The 15386-nt window shown below is 40.5% G+C and overlaps 1 pseudogene across 1 annotated transcript; it reads left to right on the top strand.

The window, feature by feature from the left end:
* Nucleotides 1–14116: 14116 nt before the first annotated feature.
* On the top strand, nucleotides 14117–15025 carry LOC309561389 (ubiquitin-conjugating enzyme E2 N-like; annotated as a pseudogene). Its single transcript has one exon. The product of its transcript is annotated as a ubiquitin-conjugating enzyme E2 N-like (transcript).
* The last annotated feature ends 361 nt before the right edge of the window (nucleotides 15026–15386 follow it).

The following is a 15386-nucleotide window of genomic DNA, read 5'->3' as shown; positions in this document are numbered from 1 at the left end:
AGAGAAGCCGTATTCCTGAAAATATAAGAAAAATGCTGTTTTTTAGGGGTTCTGGACATGCTACAGAGCTGAAACTTGACAGGTACACTTTTGTGACCCCCCAGACACTAAATACAAAAAATGACATGCCTGCCTAAAAAAATGCCCGATAAATGCCTGCAAGAGAAAAAGCCAGCCGCAGAGAAGCCGTATTCCTGAAAATATAAGAAAAATGCTGTTTTTTAGGGGTTCTGGACATGCTACAGAGCTGAAACTTGACAGGTACACTTTTTAGACCCCCCAGACACTAAATACAAAAAATGACATGCCTGCCTAAAAAAATGCCCGATAAATGCCTGCAAGAGAAAAAGCCAGCCGCAGAGAAGCCGTATTCCTGAAAATATAAGAAAAATGCTGTTTTTTAGGGGTTCTGGACATGCTACAGAGCTGAAACTTGACAGGTACACTTTTGTGACCCCCCAGACACTAAATACAAAAAATGACATGCCTGCCTATAAAAATGCCCGATAAATGCCTGCAAGAGAAAAAGCCAGCCGCAGAGAAGCCGTATTCCTGAAAATATAAGAAAAATGCTGTTTTTTAGGGGTTCTGGACATGCTACAGAGCTGAAACTTGACAGGTACACTTTTGTGACCCCCCAGACACTAAATACAAAAAATGACATGCCTGCCTAAAAAAATGCCCGATAAATGCCTGCAAGAGAAAAAGCCAGCCGCAGAGAAGCCGTATTCCTGAAAATATAAGAAAAATGCTGTTTTTTAGGGGTTCTGGACATGCTACAGAGCTGAAACTTGACAGGTACACTTTTGTGACCCCCCAGACACTAAATACAAAAAATGACATGCCTGCCTAAAAAAATGCCCGATAAATGCCTGCAAGAGAAAAAGCCAGCCGCAGAGAAGCCGTATTCCTGAAAATATAAGAAAAATGCTGTTTTTTAGGGGTTCTGGACATGCTACAGAGCTGAAACTTGACAGGTACACTTTTGTGACCCCCCAGACACTAAATACAAAAAATGACATGCCTGCCTAAAAAAATGCCCGATAAATGCCTGCAAGAGAAAAAGCCAGCCGCAGAGAAGCCATATTCCTGAAAATATAAGAAAATGCTGTTTTTTAGGGGTTCTGGACATGCTACAGAGCTGAAACTTCACAGGTACACTTTTTAGACCCCCCAGATGCTAAATCCAAAGAAATTTTTTATTTTTATTTTTTTTTAATTTTTCCAATAATTGGCTCTCTATCAAAAAATTATAATTTTTAAGAACTTTTTTTTGCGTGATCCCTCTCCGGCATGCCACAGTCCAGGTGTTAGTCCCCTTGAAACAACTTTTCCATCACTATTGTGGCCAGAAAGAGTCCCTGTGTGTTTTAAAATTCGCCTGCCTATTGAAGTCTATGGCGGTTCGCCCGGTTCGCGAACATTTGCCGATGTTCGCGTTCGCCGTTCGCGAACCGCGAATTTTAGGTTCGCGACATCACTACTAAACAGGTGTGTGTCCATTTACTGGTAGTAACCCACAGCCAGATTAAAGGTATTGTATAATTCCGTGCTTGCAGTGTGTCAGAGGTATCAAGGTTGTTCTTGGAGTTGAGGCACAGAACAGAGAACCCAAAGTTACCAAGCAGCTGCTTCAGGGGTGGCACTACACAGGGAACACTTTTTGGATTTATTTTTGCATTGACAAAGTCACTTTAAGAAAAGTTCTCTTTTGAGGAAATTGAATCTTGCTTTATATTATTTGTATTTGTTCTGTAAAACATGCAGCAATACATTCAGCTAGGTATGAAAATGTTCATAATACTTCTATTTTAGTCTTCTTCTGTAATGGTATTGATTATTCCAAAGAATTTACAGCTTCTATTACATCTCGGCATTAATTGACTGGCCAAATACCCGCAGAGCGCTGTTGTCCAAGGCGCTTGCTAGACCTTCAAAGTCAGTTGACTGTTCACGCTGTAATTGTCTGACTTAATAAGACAGTAGGCCAAACAGCAGTTGAATGACGTTCCTAAACTCAAACCAGATGGGTTGCTGAAAAGAAATCAAAATCTATAAAAATAAAATAAAAAAAAAAAACAGCAATTTATGTGTCAAGAAAAACTGAGAGAAAATTTTGACACTCTGATGTCTAGCAGATAGCACTTAAGTCATTTTTCTCCAAACTTCAGTCATATATCTTCAAAGGGGTATAGCCATAATACAAATTTTTAGACTAAGAAGTTGCGTTTGAAGTTATTTTATAGGATTTTGCTGTAAGGGCTCCAATTGATTTCTAGTAGGATAAAAGGAGAGAACTTTATTTTCGAAGCTTTGTCGGAAAAAGCTTTGCATCCATTGGTTGTTTTGCCAATATACCTGCAGGGCACGACGGTGTTGACACTGATATTATATGCCTATATGAACTGAGTTGAGTTTACACCTCCCGCTGTTTATGTTATGGTAAAAATCTGTCACAAACCTGGGAATGATTTATGAAATATTTAATAACATGAGACAAAAAAATTCAAGATCTAGGAGCAGAAATGTAGAACATCTCATAAAAAATATATTACAGGTTACATTTTGTTTTCTTTTCCCTCTTTTCCAAGTAGAAAAATAAAATTAAAAATGGATCCATTAGAAAATGACAGGATTACAGTGTAGACAGAATGATGGTAAAGATGTAGTTTTCATTGAAAGTGCCATAGATGGAAATTACACATTATCAGTTATAGCCCAATAAGAAAACTAATTTTCATGCACATCATTGTAAACTACCTGAAGCTCAATGCAAAACAAAGTAAATAATAAGACATTTTTGTTTCGGTTTAATTATACAGTGAGAGTACATCCAGAAACTGAATGCCAAAGAAACTGAATTTAAAGTGTATGTCAGACTGCAAAAAACAAATACAAAGCAAAAAAAAAAAAAAAAACACAGTACATCTCTGCAGTACTTGCACATTCCCAATGTTTTATCCATTTCAAGACCCAGCTAGTATCGAAAAATATCTGTTGGTCTGCCAGAAATGCACTAAGTCCTGTTGTCAGCTAACAACACAGAGCAATTTTGTGCTGTCAGCCCTGTCCAGTTTTTCTTTGCCAAGATACTTAGACACACCTACTCTCCCGTCTCCACAAAATAAAGGCTAATCATTCTGTAGTCCAAAGAAGAGAGTAAGAGGGCTAATTGCAATCCCTAAAACAACAATGGGAAGAGAGCACTGGACACAACACACAGCACAGCTCTGAACTTCTGTCATGAGTAATAGACATTTTCTTTTTAACTTATCAGGTATAAAATTCTATATTGGTATATCTAAAATGCACCTGCATTCCCACGCCTGTGAAATTAGGACCTGCAGCTGTGCTCATACCAGACATGGGAGTAAGTCACACATGTGCAAGTCACAAGCAAGTCTCAAGTCTTAACCTTCAAGTCTCAAGCAAGTCCCAAGTTACTGTGGCGAAAAGCAAGCAAGTCAAGTCGAGTCCCTGCTAGAAGTCAAGCAAGTCAAGTCAAGTCATTTATTTTGGTCAAGTCACAAATCAAGTCAAAATACTGATCTACCCCAATTTTCACCTTTAAATCAGATAAAAGTAAGTGGTCAGGAAAGATTTTGTTTTATTTTCAACATTAACAAAACTGCTTAGTGCTTTTTTCTTGGCATATTAAAGAAACACTTTGAATGCCCAAACAGCTCAAAATCCTTAGTCCGGTCATGTTTCAACACCACAGTCACTAAAAACATGTTAAGTATTTCCATTGTTAAACAGCCACTGTCCTAAAAATCAGAACACGCTGAGGTGTTTTAAGTGACTGTGGTGTCAGAAACATAACAGGCACATTCATTTTGCTTTAACACATCTTGAGAAAATGCAAATATTTAATAACTTAAAAAAGTAAAGTCATTTCGAGTCATACGTCTCAAGTCAAAGTCAAGTCTCAAGTCATGAATACCAAGTCAAAGTCAAGTCGAGTCTTTTATTAATTTTAGTCAAGCAAGTCTCAAGTCCTCAAACTGGTGACTTAAGTCTGACGCAAGTCAAGTCATGTGACTCAAGTCCCCCACCTCTGGCTCATACAGCTCCAGGTGGCTCAAGCAACATAAATGAACCACACTGTACGGACCACAGCACCCATGTGCATGAGCCCCAAGACCTCATTTACACACAGAGATATATTTATCAACTCAATTTCATCTTTTAGATTTAGCAGAAATTCTGTGAGTTATATTGTATTTGTGTCTGCTAATAATGATTTTATTGTATTTTTATTTAAATATAGCTTTAATATTTTCTTGGGAGGAGGGCCCTGTCAGGTAGTCTATACAGGGCCCCACAATTTCTGCCAGCAGGAGTCACACACAAAGCCACAAAATGGTATAGCAGAGGAAAGTCCAGCCAGAGAGAAACTGCAAGTCCCTGCAGTTCTCAGCAGCACACAACATAAAGAAATGACAAGTCTCAGCAGTCCTCAGCAGAACATAACAAGAAGAAACAACAAGTCTCAGCAGTCCTCAGCAGAACATGACAGGGGGGAACTCAGAGGTGACTTTAGCTGTATACGAAATAAGTGATAACGGAAAGTGCTAGGGTTTAATTTGAGGAATATTTGTTGAACAGCTAAATAAATTCTGAGATTATATATGTCCGCTGTCCCTCATTGAAGTCTATGGGGTATGAATCCTTAAAAATAATTTTGTCCATTTTAAAGGCCAAAAGGAAATAGTGTTGCAAAACGCTTGTATTTTTACGGCAGCCTGTAAAAACAGGACACTTTTCTCCTGCCTATAAATGTCCATTACAGGAAAAAACTGCCACTGAAAAATGGCCGTGACTGGTTCTGCTTGGAACTGCAAGTACGCAGTTCAGAAGCTGCCTGAAACGATCCATTCCTGTATTTGGCTGGCAGGAGGGACGCCCGAGGCCAGGGGGTGGGTCTGGCAGAGGCTGTGCTGCGCACTACTCGCAGGGCAAGTGAAGTGTGTAAAACTGTGCTGCTGCACACTGCCTGCAGCCTGCAGGACGGATGGAATAGAATGGACCATCCAGATTCCATGGAGACGGAGTCACAGACCAGCCCAGCAGCTGTCCAGGCTTCCACAGAATGGACAGAGTAGCCCAGGGCAGGCACAAAAGCAAGCGTGCAGACTTAGAGGCAGAGCTCTAAGGTGGGTGGGATATTCCCTCTTGCCCCAGACAGAGCCCCAGGCCCCCAAACCTGTGAGTGTTCCCTTCCAGTGGGAGATGCTGGGTAGGGTTTAGTTGCTGGCTGGCTGGGGTACTCGGGGAGTGGGGATTGTTAAGGAGGTTAGGCAGTGGAGCTGTCTGAGACTGACACTGCTCCAGAATCAGTGGAATAGACTAATATTTTGCATGGTGCACCTAAATGTGAGGGACTATTTCTCATGTGCTGGGGATTTACTGACTACTGAGCGTTTGGTGCACATGTGCTGGGTAGGGATGGGTGAACGGTTCGGTCCAAGCATGAGTTCAACAAACACCCAATTTATCAGGAGTTTGACCATTTGTTTGGCCCGCCAAATGACCAAATGACCACAATGCATTGCGCCACCGCACAGTGCATTGGAAGCCCTGATTGGCTGAAGCAATGAAAGTTTTCCCCAATTAGGGCACAGAGCACTGTCATAGCAACGATTGGAAAAAGTAATGATGACTCTATTCAATCATGCATTGGAAGTTGGTTGAGGCAATATGGTCTTTCATGGTATGGCAAAAGACATACATACAATATTATTTTATAAAAAAACATATACATTTATTATTTTTGACAATCGTTAAAAACACACAAAAACCCAAAAGAGGGGGAAGAAAAAACAAATATATTTGCGTATAGGTCTATCAAAGGCGAGAAACTTGCACCAGATGATTATACCAATACACTAGAAAAACAACAATAAATAGTTTTAAATGTGCATAGTAGTAGTGTGTTTTCCCTATAGAGAGGGACCACTACTCCACCTCCAATTCACTCAACATGTTTCACGGCAATCCGCTACATCAGGAGTATGATACAGGAGGAATGAATCTAGAAGAAAATGCAAATAGTAAAAAACAAACCATGATAGCATATTGAACACAAAATATATAGATATCTATCTATACTTCAAACATCCCGTATAAAGATATCAGTAAATCCCCCTTAAATAACCAAAATGGATCCCCCATTCTCCTCAATTGAGAGTGGAAATGGTGGACAAGGGTATTCCAAATAAAGGCGGCAAAATATCTCCCGGGCAAGTATGGGACTCAGAAAAGGATAGTCCAATTAATGGTAGAATACAAGCCTGCTACAATCGGTCTATAATAGAACAGCTATGGAGCAAATACGTAGGGAATTTCCAGATATAATGAAATGTGATATGGGGGATGTAAAATTGTGTATATCATATACACATACACATATATGTATGTATATATATATATATATATATATATATATATATATATACACACACACACACACACATATATAATCCCACAACATATATAGCCAGACAAGACAATAACATGATCAATAGGATTCGGAGCATACATACCTAAAAGTGCTGCGTGTAAAATCTATCACCGAGCAATGGTAGGAGCAAACATAATTGAGCCAGGTAAATGGATATTTTCATAGATTTGAAGAAGAAATCCTAATGTACCCTCAGTGGCAAGGTAACGGCCAAGCTGGATATTGATGAGGACTACAGTGGGTCCAAAGCATAAATTTGGGGAAGACACAAGGTTCCTATATACATATTAGGATAACCTATAAAATCAGAAAAAGTGGGTAGTAATGCTCATGATATTATCTATATACATAGAAGGGTAATAATGTATGTGGACAAAAGAGGCATATATGTACATGCCTCACAATTGTGTATAAATAAAGACCAAGTCGTTCATCATACACCAAAAAGAGGGCCCTCAGACATTAATGATGCCAGGATAAGGGTGTTTAAGTAAATAAATAAACCATATTAAAATGGATAGATGTTATTTGTATAAGGAAAATAGTTATGTACATCAAAAAAACAGCTGCCATGGGCATCTTACCTGAGCTCATGGGGTACCTCTCCAAATGCTTCTGCACCTGCAAGGGAGATCGACTCCCTATACATAGAAATGCGAGACCCTAATCTTGGACTGCCCATGTGTCAGCCGGCGCATGCACAGTATCGCTGAGGGATGCTAGTGGGCTCAACCGACGTCATTGCAAGACATCAGCGAGACCCACAGATGCCGCCCGCCCATCCAGCTCTATCCACCGGTGCGACCGCCATCGTGAGGATGTCGGCAGCACAGGGAAGGAAGCTGAATATGGGAGACTGCACACTTGCCCAGAAGAGACAGCCACCCACAAATAGAAACCCAACCAAGGGGGCCGTCCCCAACAGCCCAAGGGGAGAATGGGAATCAGATGGGGAAATACAAAGGGGATCAATGCAAATCAAAACTAAATATAACTAGAATCAGGGCAAAACACAATAATAAACCCCAATAGCAATTCAATGATACCAAGACAAAGAGTATAGTGGCAAAAATTTATAAGCATATTAAAATATACAATGACAATCATCGAGGCAATAAATGGGCTGACTATCTATAAGACATTACAACAGACCCTACATGATCATGGACTACAGAAATGGTTTATAGGAATTCATTTCTTTGATTCCCAGCAAGTTTTTCAATCCAGAGGGTTTCGGATCGAAGGATCTGATTATCCCAATCACCGCCCAGGACAATTCTTTATTACTGTTTAGCACATTTCTATATATAGCAAATCATGGCTCATTGCTCTTAATCCCTCCTCATACTACAAAAGTATTCTTTCAATAGCAGTCATTTGTAGTGTGATATCGGCGTGGAGAGAGATAAAACAGGGCTGTGTTCAGTGCTACTAGAGAGTTCATGTTCTATAGTGTTCTATTCTGATGCTGTTGTCAGTGTAGAATATCAGTTTAGTGTAAATCTATTGATAGTTCAGTCAGTGTGAGTGTAGTAACCATTCATTTTTACTTTAGTGTCACTTTAGTGTGAATCTAGTGATAGTTCAGTGAGTGTAGTGACTAAGGATGAGCTTTACGTTTGAGTTGAATGTACGTTCCACTTGAACATCAGGTGTTCGTGTGTTCGCTGAACCCGCCGACGAGCGACCCATAATGCATTGTGCTATCGCAGTGCATTAAGTACTTGTAATTGGCCAAAGCATGCACCTGACCTGTATGCTCTGGCCAATAATAGCACAATGTCCTGTCAGAGCCATGATTGGCCAAAGTCGGGGGCCTTTAGCCAATCATGGCTCAGGGACTAAGTCCACGGCCCCACACTATATAAGGCCTGCTGCTTACACGGCAGCCGTGTATAGTGTGTGACAATAGAGATTAGACAGGTAGTTAGTGAACAGTGAGTTGAGTCAGTTTAGTGCAGTCAGTGTAGTGTACAGGCATACTCCACTTTTAAAATGTGTAGATATTTTGGGAGTATCCCTAAATATGGTTTGGAAGGACCCAAAGGCCAAGAATCCTCCAAACCTGCAAGTATAGAATAGAGAACAGAGCCAGGGGCCCAAACGTAGCCACTGGGGGCGCTGAAGGGTACCTGGATAGAAATGAACACAACACAGAATAAAGACTCAAAGAAACAAAGGAGAAAAAAGGATAAGAATAGGAACAAATTAGAGCTCTGGGGGATTTTGATGGTACCATACGAATAAGTGGTATAACTCAATAATATACCTTGTGTATGAAAAGTCAAAACTTTAATTCTATAATTACAATAAGAACATACATGTGCAGCATTAAAATCAACACAATAGTAAAGTGAGTATATTGTAGAACTATTGGTGCATTGCAAACCAGATTGCCAACAGGCTATACTAGATTGGCACCCGACATGTTTCGCAGCCCTTGTCGCTGCTTCTTCAGGAGCATATATATAAATAAAGCTGCGCTAACAAATGAAACAGTCCATGTGAATGTCCATAAATAAGAGGGAAAAATGATGACCCTTGTGCAGGTACCGCTTACCAGATTCCAATCATTAAAGAGCCAAGAAATTTAAAGGCAGAGTCTTCAAATGTGGAACACAGCAAGCTTCATAGGGCTCCGATGTAAATCTCCTCAGTGGTATATGAATAGAAGGAGAAAAACAACACCATAGTGTAAACCAGTAACAAAAATGGAAAAAATTGCGTTATAACTTGTGCGGGTACCGCTTACCAGAAGTAGCAGATACTGTAGCCAAAATAATGGGAACCGAATCCACAGACCTCAGAAGGCAGCAACCCGTACCGTGGTGATGCAGGTGTCCAGGGATACGTTTAAATGAGGGAAAAAAAGGCAAACGCCATAGCGTAAAACCACAAAACAAACGATGATAACACCCAAATAGTGATAACTAAAAATCCAATAGTGGTGAATAGTGACAGCCACCACCGAAGAGGGTAGGTTCCCTTATAGACTGTACCAAGAAGTTTAAGCAGGTAGTGAGATAAACCGCTTACCAGATAGACTAGAAGGTAGACGTATAATAGAACCTAAAGGGCACCAGTGAGAATGGGTACTCTTACCAGCTCCAGATATTAATTGAGCGGGGGTTCAAAGTGACGCTGGACAACACTCCTGATAGCGCTCGTCAACCAGACTCAGGGAGGGATGCAGGTTACCCAAGAAATGAGGAGGGGAGAGCCATAGCATAAAATCCAACGACTATTTATTGACACAAAATTGTATTGCACTTACAAATATCAGACGACAAGGAACGTGGATGAAAGGGGTTGGAGGGAGGTAACAGCCGCCGGCCGGACGGCTCCGCTCGCCCGTCCTTCACAACAAGTAGGTGGGTGTGACGTCAGCACGCCGTGACCTGACTAGTTTCATCAAAGATGATTTTTTCAAAGGTACGGGCGGCGTGCTGACGCCACCTATAAATATAGTTGAATCAATGACCGGAAGTTCCCTTTCGGCCATTTTCGTTATGGTAATAGAAGACCGGAAATACACGTCATAAACCGGAAGAGGATATGACGTATGTTGCCCAAATGTAAACAAATAGCAAAAGTGGAGCTCCGCATCCAAGGGATCAGAGATTGCATCAACACAGACCTGAGGTCCACTACGAGATCCGGGCTTTAGCGCCGAGACTCCAAAACAGCCCCAGATGGCAGATTTGTCAAAAATGCCATCTCATCGGCCAATGAAAAATTAAAATGATATAAATAATATTATAACTGAGTAATTAAAATAGGATATTCCGGTCATGGATTCCTAAATACAATACAAATGAAAAGCTAAAACTAAAATCACTAAATTAATTAAAAATGCATTGCAACATATTAAAAAAGTACATAAAAAGCACCTATACAGAACGTATTGTCCCCTAAAAAGAAACTAAAAATTCACCAACCAAAAAGGTAATTATTCTTTGAAAATCCTAATCAGCTCAGGAGTTATCAATGAATGCGTTGATCTCTGTGTCAACATTCAAGCCAAAAGGTGTGTATGTTTTGACCCTATATATCCAGGCCATCTCAAGGCGGGAAATACCCCTCTTAAGAGGTTCACCCCGCCAGTGTGGGGTAAACTTGTCAATTCCCAGAAATAGTGTATTCTTGGGATCACTATTGTGGGCCTGGGCATAATGTTTCGATACCGAGTGCTTCGGAAATGATTTTCGAATGTTTGCCACATGTTCATTGAGTCTGACTTTCATAGGGCGTTTGGTTCTGCCTATGTATTGATAGCCACAAGGGCATTGAAGCAGATAGACAACTCCCTTGGTAGTGCACGAAATGAAAGGCTCAATGTCATGTGGCTTGCCAGTACTATGTGAAGTGAAGGATTTAGTATTACGTGTCCGTATTGAATTCAAAGAACATATCTGGCACCTATTACATTTGTAATAACCAGTGAGCTGGTCTAGGAAAGTACTCCTAGGTTTGGGGGGTTCCAGCACATTGGGGGCCAGACTATGTCTTAAGGATAGTGCACCCTTGAAAACAACCCTAGGTTTCTCAGGTAGGGTTGTGCCTAGAACAGGGTCATTATTTAAAATATGCCAGTGTCGGCGTATTAAGTTTTTAATGACCATGTGTTGACTGGAAAAGGTGGTAATAAAGGGAGCAGCGGGCACGCTGGAAACTGTATTATCTTCCACTTCCCGTGGTTTCAAGAGTGAAGCTCTATCTTTTTGCTGTACCTCCAAGAGTGTTTTCTGGAGAAATTCATGATCATATCCCTTCTCAAGAAATCTCTTGGTTAAAACCTCAGACTGAGAAAGAAAAACCTGATGACTGGAACAATTCCTCCTGATGCGGAGATATTGTCCCTTTGGCACAGCCTTTAGCCAAGGGTCATGGTGACAGCTGTCGACGGGAATGTATGAATTTCTGTCCGTCGATTTAAAGTAGGTAGAGGTGAAAAAACAGTTATCCCTCACAGTTATGGTAATGTCAAGAAAGTTAATAGTAGATTGACTACATTCATAATTAAGTTGGATCCCTCTTGAGTTGGAATTCAGCATCTCCATAAAAGCTACCAGGTCACGATGATGACCATCCCAGAGGAGGAGGACATCATCTATGTACCTGGCCCACAACCTCAACTGAGGCCTATGGTGGGCATAGATGACATCCTCCTCCCACTGTGCCATAAACAAGTTGGCAAGGGAGGGGGCATACTTAGCACCCATTGCCACACCTGTCGTCTGGCGATAGAACCTCCCATCAAACCAAAAATAGTTGTGATGGGTGGCGAATTCCAAAAGTCTCATAATGAGTGAGATCTGTTGGTCAGGTATAGAGGAGTCTCTGTCTAGAAACATTCCCACTGCATTAAGACCCAAGTGATGTGGAATGACGGTATACAGTGAAGATACGTCCGCTGTTACCATCCATAGGTCAGCAGTGGGAGTCAGTCCAGATAGTAAATTAAGGACATGTGTAGTGTCCTTAATGTACGATGGGGTCTTTTGGACCAGAGGCTGCAGATAAGAGTCAATATACTTCCCCACCCGGGACGTCACAGAGTCTATACCACTGACGATGGGACGACCCGGGGGGGAAGTCAGACTCTTATGCAGTTTAGGGAGGCAGTAAATCACCGGAGTCCGGGGACATTTTGGGACAAGATAGGCCCTCTCCTTTGTTAAATAGTACTAACAATACAATGCTAGTGCACCTAAAAAATACAAAAAACATACATGAGTATAATGTTAATATGCGGAGACAAAGTCTGAGAACCCCGAATGGACACCATAGTCATCCCATAGTGCAGTTGGAAAGAACACAAGTGATTACACAAGAGAAGGGGATCCTAAACTCTGGACACTGTTCACATGTGGGGTAAGTCCCTTTGCCTGACACCCTTACCGGATTCCACTATGCACCTTCTTTATTGGTATATTAACTTGATGGTATATTCATTATATATTTAATTTTTTGATACAGCAACCTATATGGCCGTTTCCCTCCTTATGCCTGGAAGCAGTAATATATGCAGTTGCGGGGCTACCATCTCTACCTCCTGAACACCAAACTATGGTAATAGGAGGGTGGCAAAATACCCCTTTATAACAATTGTTTATATTTAGAAAATCCTTTTTTTACTCTACTTATTTCTTTATACCCCCTTCAAAACTATATATATGGAACCTTTGGGTGATGCAGCATTATGATGTAATACATACATTTATTATAGATGGATTCCGGTTCGGGTTATGTCTAAGCATTTGTTGGACATATCTTTTGGTATAAAACCTATCAACTCTACCTGGACATTATGGTCCTACATCTGATACCCACCTCAAGAATATAATATAGGAGGACAGCGTCCACACCCCCATTTAAGTTGTACACATACCATCAACATTATATTGGTATGTTGGAAATTATGAATTAGAAATACCACTTTTAACGACTCTATTCTGAGCATTACTTGCTTGATACACTTTTATCTTCTTTTCCTTTTTAAATTCAGTCTCCATACTCCCACACTCATCAGTGAGGCGTTTAGGATCCCCTTCTCTTGTGTAATCACTTGTGTTCTTTCCAACTGCACTATGGGGTGACTATGGTGTCGATTCTGGGTTCTCAGACTTTGTCTCTGCATATAAACATTATACTCATGTATTTTTATGTATTTTTTAGGTGCACTAGAATTGTATTGTTAGTACTATTGAACATTTGCCCCTGAAGAAGCAGCGACAAGGGCTGCGAAACATGTCGGGTGCCAATCTAGTATAGCCTGTTGGCAATCTGGTTTGCAATGCACCAATGGTTCTACAATATACTCACTGTACTATTGTGTTGATTTTAATGTTGCACATGTATGTTCTTATTGTAATTATAGAATTAAAGTTTTGACTTTTCATACACAAGGTATATTATTGAGTTATACCACTTATTCGTATGGTACCATCAAAATCCCCCAGAGCTCTCATTTTTTCTTATTCTTATCCTTTTTCCTCCTTTGTTTCTTTGAGTCTTTATTCTGTGTTATGTTCATTTCTATCCAGGTACCCTTCAGCGCCCCCAGTGGCTACATTTGGGCCCCTGGCTCTGTTCTCTATTCTATACTTGCAGGTTTGGAGGATTCTTGGCCTTTGGGTCCTTCCAAACAATATTTAGGGATACTTCTTACTATTAGATTATTCAATTTGGATGTAGGTACCCTGCTTACTAGCAATACACTACCACAATCGTCTTTTATTGTATAGATTTGTTGAACTCCTGGCTCCCCTCTCTGTGCTCCCTAGGTTTGCTGTCCCTGTCACTTATGGTTTGTGAGCAGTGCCATGTCAAGCTGACCAAGATTTCCCATAGATGCCAATAAGCACTGAAAGCTGAAAATTGGTTTAGGCAGGAAGGGAGTGAAAGTGCCCTGTATTAAAGTGGCAAGGGGAACCCTAGGACAGAATTTAAAAAATATATTGCGTGGGGTCCCCCAAAAATCTATACCAGGCCCTTTGGGTCTAGTACAGATTAAAAGGGGGACTCCATGCCAAAATTAAAAAAAAAACAACAACGTGAGTTCCCCCCAAAATCCATACCAGGCCCCATGGGTCTGGTACAGATTTTAAGGGGAACTCCACGCCAAAATTTAAAAATATGGTGTGGGAGGCTGCATTCGCTATAAGATAAGATGGACGGGCTTCCTCGCAGGATCATTAAGGAAACCCAACGCTTAATGGCAGAACCAGTTCCTGGAATAAAAGCTGAACCAGATGACAGCAACACAGGGTATTTCCATGTTGTAATTGCAGGTCCACAGGATTCACCATTTGAAGGAGGAATATTTAAACTTGAACTATTTCTTCCTGAATAGTACCCAATGGCAGCTCCTAAAGTACGTTTCATGACCAAAATCTATCATTCAAATGTTGGGAAAAAACTTTCGAATCATTTGAAAGTTGGGAAGAATATGTCTAGATATATTGAAAGATAAATGGTCTTTGGCTCTGCAGATCCATACAGTGCTTCTAGCAATTCAGGCTTTGTTAAGCACACCCAATCCAGACGATCCATTGGCAAACGATGTAGCTGAGCAGTGGAAGACAAATGAAGCCAAAGCTATAGAGACAGCCAGAGCATGGACTATGCTATATGCCACGAATAACATTTAAACTCCTCTTGCTCTTCAAGTGTGGATCACTTCTTCTGTTCTGCCAAGATTTCTTCCTTATATTTTTATTTTGCGTTCAATGGGCACAGTCTTAAAAAGAAAAAAGAAATAAATAAAAATACAGGATTAAAAAAAAAAAGCCCAGACATGGTCAGTCTATGGTGATTAAGTGCACAATAGCAGATCTCCTGTCTTGTCCGGATTCACTGTTGTAGGGTATGAGCAGAGGCAGTAGATTATCATCAGCATGTTCCTTAAAGTTTAAGAGGTGGCAAAACCTCTGAAACTTTCCATTTTAGCATCATAAATTCAGTGTGAGCACTGTGAATGGAAATAGTCTAGGGTTGTTGCAGTATCCTACTTTTTTTTTCTTCCCCTTTTAACAAATGGATACCTCCTTTTTATTATTATTGTTTGAAAAAGGCTAACTTGTCTGTAGTATGTTGGCCCCCTAGCATGCTTCTGTAGACAGACAAGCTTGCCCGAAGACACACACAAAAGTTGTGAATCCAGTGTGACCCCTATTAAATTATAACTAACTTCTCTTTTTGAGTGTTAAACCATCCAAAGCTTGTGACCATTTTGTATGGCTTGTCTTGAAAATCTGTAAATCTTATGTTTTAGTAAAATATATTTTTTCGTTATTCTACGTTTGCCTTTGTACAGTTTTTTTTTCTTTATCTTTCTTTAATGCATACAAGCTTGACAAATATTATGTTAAGTGTGAAAGGGATGCTCAGCAAAGAAGACCTGTATTTTGTGTGCTGAGCT

This window comes from Pelophylax lessonae (assembly GCF_965119305.1).
Source record: "Pelophylax lessonae genome assembly, chromosome: 8".
Lineage (NCBI taxonomy): Eukaryota > Metazoa > Chordata > Amphibia > Anura > Ranidae > Pelophylax > Pelophylax lessonae.
Note: the sequence above shows the minus strand (reverse complement) of the source record. Positions and strands in the feature narration are given on the sequence as shown.